Source organism: Convolutriloba macropyga, chromosome 3 (assembly GCF_964194025.1).
Source record: "Convolutriloba macropyga chromosome 3, txConMacr16.3, whole genome shotgun sequence".
Taxonomy (NCBI): domain Eukaryota; kingdom Metazoa; phylum Xenacoelomorpha; order Acoela; family Convolutidae; genus Convolutriloba; species Convolutriloba macropyga.
Genome location: NC_134470.1, coordinates 27456577 through 27463847, shown reverse-complemented (window position 1 = coordinate 27463847; position 7271 = coordinate 27456577). Strand labels below are relative to the sequence as shown.

At 37.3% G+C, this 7271-nt stretch overlaps 1 protein-coding gene across 1 annotated transcript in view; it reads left to right on the top strand.

The window, feature by feature from the left end:
* Positions 1-1067: 1067 nt before the first annotated feature.
* The window catches only part of LOC142336969 (uncharacterized), an 80765-nt gene continuing 74561 nt past the window's right edge, over positions 1068-7271 (top strand). The window contains exon 1 of the mRNA XM_075385968.1: positions 1068-1143. The gene's annotated coding sequence lies outside the window, so the exon portion shown is untranslated. The remainder of the gene's footprint in view (positions 1144-7271) is intronic.

Here is a 7271-nt window from a genome sequence, read left to right as displayed (position 1 = left end):
TTGGTCAAAAATGTCATAAATTCAAACGTCCTTTTAAATCTTATATACGAGAAACTTTGGTATCTCAAAAACATAGGAAATTACCAAAAAACTGAATTAAATTTTTCCACACTGGATGGGTGTTCCTGCTTTACTACACAACTTTCTACAAGCAATATATCAATTGGCCAAAATTGACTGTGCTAACTTTTTACTAAACCAGATCGTGGTTGAAAGCGTCATTCCCTTGTTGGTTGCGTCAATCTGCTCTGCTTTTTAAATAATATTGATGCAACTCATTTTTCTGCATTCTACAGTGTGCTACAGATACTGATTCAATGCTTGTTAGTTTGTTTCCTGTCAAAGTGATGGAATGAGTTTTCATTTCAGGAAAACAAACATTCTGTTATGCTACTTTAAACAGACAGCCATTTGAAAGAAAAGCTTCTTGTTCATACATCTTAGCAATTGAAAGTTAACTTTGTTCAACAGCCAAGACACCACCCTTGCATGTATTTGTATCCGTGTGTATGTTAGATCCAATGCCCCCTCTTTAGCACCAGGCGGTCTTCAAAGTAGAAATAGAAGTGCGGAACTCTATCTAGCATCTGGTGCTTCATGAAGTCAACAGCGTGAATTCTCACATCAACTCCTCTATTAACGTAGGAAGCCGATCTAGGCGAATTGGCGTCTAGCAGAATGAGAGAAAATCAGAAGTAAAACCCAATTGTTTCCTCTTTCTCATTGGTAGGTTTTAAATGCAGTTTCGAAGCGTTTTGAACATTCTTTAGGGAAAAGTAGCGTAGCGAAAGTCTATCCGTGGCCGCACCCTCAGTACCCATTGGACTAGAATTATTCTTAACTCCTTTTTGCCACTGGAAGTTTTATCACTCAATTTTCAACTTATCTATATAGTAGAACTCCTTATATCGTGTGCAGAATTTCCTGGACTTTTCAAATGCATAGTTCTTGAACATTAGATCATGTAACATTAAACAGAGTAGCATTTCACTCGCGAACATTTCCGTGCAAATTTTATTTCCATACTCTATTTAGGTCATCTTAAAAGCTCTTGAGCATTTTACGACGATATCCAAACATTTTCAGCTATCAAGCAATTGGAATAAGTTTATAAGTTCATTTATTTAACAAATCGATGTTCCTGTACTATTTTTTTTGCTGTTTTGCAGCTTACAAGTTGTTACGCATCAATAGAAAGTTAGTTGTCTTAACGGCCAATCAATCTGCAGAGAGCAAACAAGCTTGCAGAAATGTTTGGAGTACTTAAAATTGGATAAATACGCCTATTCTGTTCATGAAATGTTACTTGAATAAAAGTTTAAGAAACGTCTTGTGTTAAGACTCTTGTGAGCTGCAATTTGAATACCAACACAGTTACGTAAGTGTTCGACAAATTACAGCTCTTAACAAGCAAGGCTTCTTTGCGCGTTCGAAAGAGGAAAAAGCTATGAAATTATTCGAACATCAAAGTTTGATATATTTTCTTAATTAATCTTCTTTTATATGATTTTCATTTCAATCATTTTTTTCAGTTTTTAATGCAAGTACTGATGAAATTCGGCCGTTTTAATTTAACAAGAAACGAGAAAAATTGGGTTAACGATCGATCAAAACTGATTGACAGAAAGAAGTAATGCGTGATAATAAAACTCCTGCGTCCAGTAAGGCAGTTTCGCAGTTAAAAAAATGGCATTCGTGGTGCATGGAAAAATAGCCGACGTTAATATTAGCCGAAAAAGCCAAAGTTTTTCATAGCAGAAATAATTGCTTGAGATAATTGCTCTGTAAGGAAAAATAGGTAAGTGGGACTTGCAATTATATAGCTCGCTTAGACATGAAATTAACGCGTTTTACCATGCCTTACGGGCCACGGTGACTTGTAAGAGAGCCGAGAATAAAACAGCCGATAAAAAGAGAGCCAAAAATTTAGTGAAATTATTAGTCGATAAGCTAAGATAAATTATGCAGCCAATTAAATTGCCTTCTGAAATGAGACTAACAAATTCTCAACCAATCATAACCGAGTATTTGAGAAATGAAATTGCAACATTATCGAGTACAGGAAACTGCAAGCGAATTGATAAACAATTACTTTGAATTTTTTGCGGGCCATGGCCTTGTCTCAGCGGCATGTGGGACTTGATATAAAACTATCACAACCGATCAAAAGACCAATTCACCCAATCAAGTACTTTTGTTTGTAATCATCTAACAATTTAGGATAATTAAAGACATCTTTAATTAACCAAAGGCAACTTTTTGCTTTCGGTTATTAAATTAATTCTGTTGTTGGCTTTCCTCATACTCGGCTCTTTATAACGTCGGCTCTCTTGCACATAACCGGAGCCACGACCATGCCTCAGCAACCTCAGGGACCTTATATGAATCTAACTCAACCGAACAGAATGTAACGGCCGAAAAATTTTTTCTCGCAACAGCATTTGTGCGTTTTCAAATCTGATTGTTTAATATCTCTTTTTCGTCTAATTTTCCTTTCTGCCCAACTTTGTAAGTAAAACATAAGGTTTCATCAAAAATTAAACATAGAAAGATTTTTAGATACCTTAAATTACCAAAATCACCTTTGAAAATATAAAACTAAAAGCTAAAAAGCGTTTTTGTTCCCAAATTCGACAATTCTTCCCGTTTCATCAAAGCTAAGCAATTAAGATTTTTCAAAACATTGGGGACTGTGATACGTATGGATACCTAAATATATATCGAAACCTTTATGTGTACTAAATTATTTACCCTCTATATCTATAATTATATCATGTGTTTTATAACTAAAAGTTATGACTTCTATTTATTCACCTATATTAATATTCCAGTTAGTCTACTAAATTATTTCATATTTTGTACACGCTAGTTTATTATTAGTAATCATAATTTCATTTAGTCAATCTGAATTCAAGTTACTCTGCAAACGCTCTTCATAATCCTAAGTTAAACTTAGCAGCGGATCCGCACCGCGTTTCCAATAATCAGAATTCGTAATACACAATTAGTTGTGTATTCGCCCTGCAATTACTAACACATTCTTGAGACAAAGTATTCGCAACGCGAATACTAAACTATTCAATAAGATAGAGTATAACATGGCGCAGTCAGCGACAAAAGACAGCGGCAAATCCCCACTTGGAATTCAACTCTTTTGGGAAAAGGCGACACTAGAACCCCCAATTTGCTGGGAGTTTTGGAGAATACAATTGAAACTCGCAATCCTCGCCCGAGAGGGAATTGAAGTGGACCTTCTCTTGGTGGACCCTCCAGAACATGTTATCTTACCTCCTGAACCAGCATATGAGGTTGCAGTTGACAACCCGACGGCACAATCAGAGCGAGATCGACGTACCCGCAATGAGCAGGCAAAAACAGCGTGGAAAAATCAATGTCAACGTGTTTAAGAATCAGTTGCCTGTTACTATTTTAATGTAAATTTACTGTATTTCGGCCGTAAATTTGATATAAATTACTCTATTTGTTTGGCTACTAGTGTGCTTTCACTTCTGTGGTAGTGGTTATTTTAGTATTTTAATCCGATCGGATAGAAAAACAAAAATTCAGGCGTGATTCTTTCCTCTGGGCGCACCAGTTATCAAATTTGGCTGGGCTGCTACAGATCACACAATACGGGATCTCTTTATGTATGCCAGTCAAACTTGACAAAAGATATAACAAATCGAAGGCAAAGATATATGCCTAAGACCTGTCTGTGCTATAAGTCTCAATTTAAAGTAGTTGGGGGGCTGAAAAGTTCAATTAATTAAATAGATAGTTTAAATGAACAAGCTTACACTGAGTAGTATTAAACCGGGTTGAGCTGTTACTCGATTGTGTCGTTGTTAAAATGATTGTGTCGTTGAAAACTTCTTCCAGTTGATTTCTCACAAGTATGTTCTGTTGCAAAATTTGCTAAGTTGGAAATCTTTACTAAAATTTCTGTTTAAATTTAGGAATTTATTTTGCAAGAAAAATGAAGCAGTTGTCTGCTGCTCGTCGCTGGCTCTGTTGTTTGTCTCTCTAATTTTATTCCGTCCCACTTCGCTGAGAGAAACAATTAATTCCTCTCAGCTCCGTTTGGGCCGATAGGGAGCGAATCACAAACTCACGTTCATAGTGAGGTGCTTCTTAATTTTCCTATTGGCCGAGAAGGCAAGAGAATTAACTCTTTTTTATCTCACGGAAAAATTATTGAAACTCTAAAAAATAATAAAAATCTAAAAAGCTGAGAGCATCAATTATTGATTTCGTAGGCGCCTGTTTTCTGCTTTTCCCCTCTTCTAAAACCGCAACAATTATGGTTTTCTTGGGGGCTTTTTATGAGACTCTATTGTCTTTTCCCCTGAAGCAATCTGCTTCATCTTTATTGAACTTGGGGGGAAAGATCTGCATTGCAACTGTCAAAAGCAGAAGTAATTTAAATCAAAAGAAACTGTGGTTTTACAGGCCGCCTACGTTCAACAATGTACATTTTCTATCCTGGATATAAGCGAGGAGATCCAGGCCTAAAGTTGTGTTATTTAAATAAGTCGAACTGAGTTGTTTAAGTACTTGTGTACTGGTAGTCTTAATAAGCGTTAGTTTGTTTAGCGCGCGGCGAAAGAATGGTTAATTAGCGCCTAAATACGTTCGCTCTAATGCGGGATTAATTATCCGCTCATTTGTAACGGCTCTCGTAATACTACACTAGTTTATTATTAGTAATCATAATTTCATTTAGTCAATCTGAATTCAAGTTACTCTGCAAACGCTCTTCATAATCCTAAGTTAAACTTAGCAGCGGATCCGCACCGCGTTTCCAATAATCAGAATTCGTAATACACAATTAGTTGTGTATTCGCCCTGCAATTACTAACACATTCTTGAGACAAAGTATTCGCAACGCGAATACTAAACTATTCAATAAGATAGAGTATAACATGGCGCAGTCAGCGACAAAAGACAGCGGCAAATCCCCACTTGGAATTCAACTCTTTTGGGAAAAGGCGACACTAGAACCCCCAATTTGCTGGGAGTTTTGGAGAATACAATTGAAACTCGCAATCCTCGCCCGAGAGGGAATTGAAGTGGACCTTCTCTTGGTGGACCCTCCAGAACATGTTATCTTACCTCCTGAACCAGCATATGAGGTTGCAGTTGACAACCCGACGGCACAATCAGAGCGAGATCGACGTACCCGCAATGAGCAGGCAAAAACAGCGTGGAAAAATCAATGTCAACGTGTTATTACAGTCGGCATACTCTGCGGTGACAAACCGTGGAAATTATGTGATCGAAAAGCATCTTCTTTGATGTACTTGAGCTTAGGCATGGAAGGGCGGCGCGTATTCAACTCAAAGAATTCAACCGTCAACCTCGAAACAATCTCAACGAAGGATCTTTGGGATGTTCTAAATACAACTTTCATTCGGATCCATAATATAACCTTCGATAGATACCTCTTCCTCACACGAAAACAGCAAAAGGGAGAACCTATTGAGAAGTTCTATGGACATCTCAAAGAACTTTCGGAAAACTGTGATCTAGGAGATAAAGGAGACACTATCATCCGGGACGTCTTTATCGCGAATATGCAAAATGAAGACATTCAAAAGGAGCTTCTCAAAGAAACAGTAGACCCGGAAAAAGCATTGGCAATAGCAATTAATATCGAGATGGGTACGCTCAACCAACTAAAAATGAGTGCAAGTAAAACCGAGTCACATTCAACTGTTAACCAAGTACAACGGATGCGCATCGCGAATGCTACCCCTTTCTCCAATATGAATACAACAGCACGGAAAAAGCCTACAACCTGTCATTTCTGTGGATCTAGTTGGACTTCCGACCACCGTAATAAATGTCCCGCTCGGGGAAAAAGATGCAATAACTGTGGTATTGAAAACCACTTCGCAAAGGTTTGTCGCAAACCTAAAGATCCCAATTCGTACCCAAAACCTAAGCCGCGGGTCAATAACGTAGAAAAAGATGATCAAAATGAAGATGTCAATCAAATTTCGGCCAATTTTGATCCTGATTTGGAGTCAAACTATTCTTCAGATGAAGATAATTGTGTAGCAGTAATATCTTCAACAGATTCCGCAACTTCGGTGGATGCAACCAATCTTCCTGTAATTTTCGGCAATACATCAACAAATGTTTTGGTGGATTCGGGCAGCGTATGCACAATAATAAATGAATCTTTGGCGAACTCAATCATTTCCCATGACCCAAAATCGAAGTGGATACGCGAAGCGAATCCTAAACAATTGAAAACATTTTCAAATGAGCCTATTCATACGGTGGGCATTCTCCAAACTTCAATTCAAAGCAGCAATTGGTACGCGAATCCAATAGAAATTCAAGTAGTGGCGGATGGACATCGTTCTCTACTGGGCAGAGATTTGTTTCAAGCTCTTGGACTCTCAATACATCAATCAAATAATCATATAACAATCAATCAGGTAGATCAAGAATATTGCCCAATCAAAAAACAGATTGCTATTGATTATCCTGACCTAATCTCCAGAATTGGTAAGTCCAAAGTACATACAGTTCGTTCCAAAATCCACAAACAATTTACTACATCACACCAAAAAGGTCGCCGTGTTCCTATAAACTTATTAGACAAAGTATCCGCTGAGCTAAAGAAACTTTCTGAACGAGGACACATTGAAAAATTACAAGAATGTTCGGATAAAAACTTCATTTCTCCCATTGTAATTACGATCAAAAAGGACAAATCTGTAAAATTAGCTCTTGATTCTAAAATATTAAACAAAGCGATCCACAAAAACAAGTATCAAATGCCAAATATAGATAGTCTTATCGATTCAATTTCACAACATATTAATAATTCAAATCTGGGAGATAATGTCTACTTTTCAACAATCGATCTAAAATATGCCTATAGCCAACTAAAGCTGCATCCGGATACCGCACGTCATTGTAATTTTAATATTATTTGCGGCGAAGCAACAGGTACGTATGGTTTTAAAACGGGATTTTATGGCCTTACGGATATGCCGGCCGAGTTTCAAAAGGCAATGGATTACACATTGGTTGGGCTGACTAACAAATACTGTTTTTCTGGATGACATAATTGTAGTTAGCAAAGGCACCCAGGAATCGCACCTCAAATACGTGTACAAATGTCTCCAAAAACTTGAAGCGATAACCTTAGAATTAATTTGAGCAAATGCCATTTCGCAAAACATCAAATAAATTGGCTGGGCTTCACATTCTCACAAAGTGGTGTTAAACCTATAGAATCTAAAACAGCGGCAATT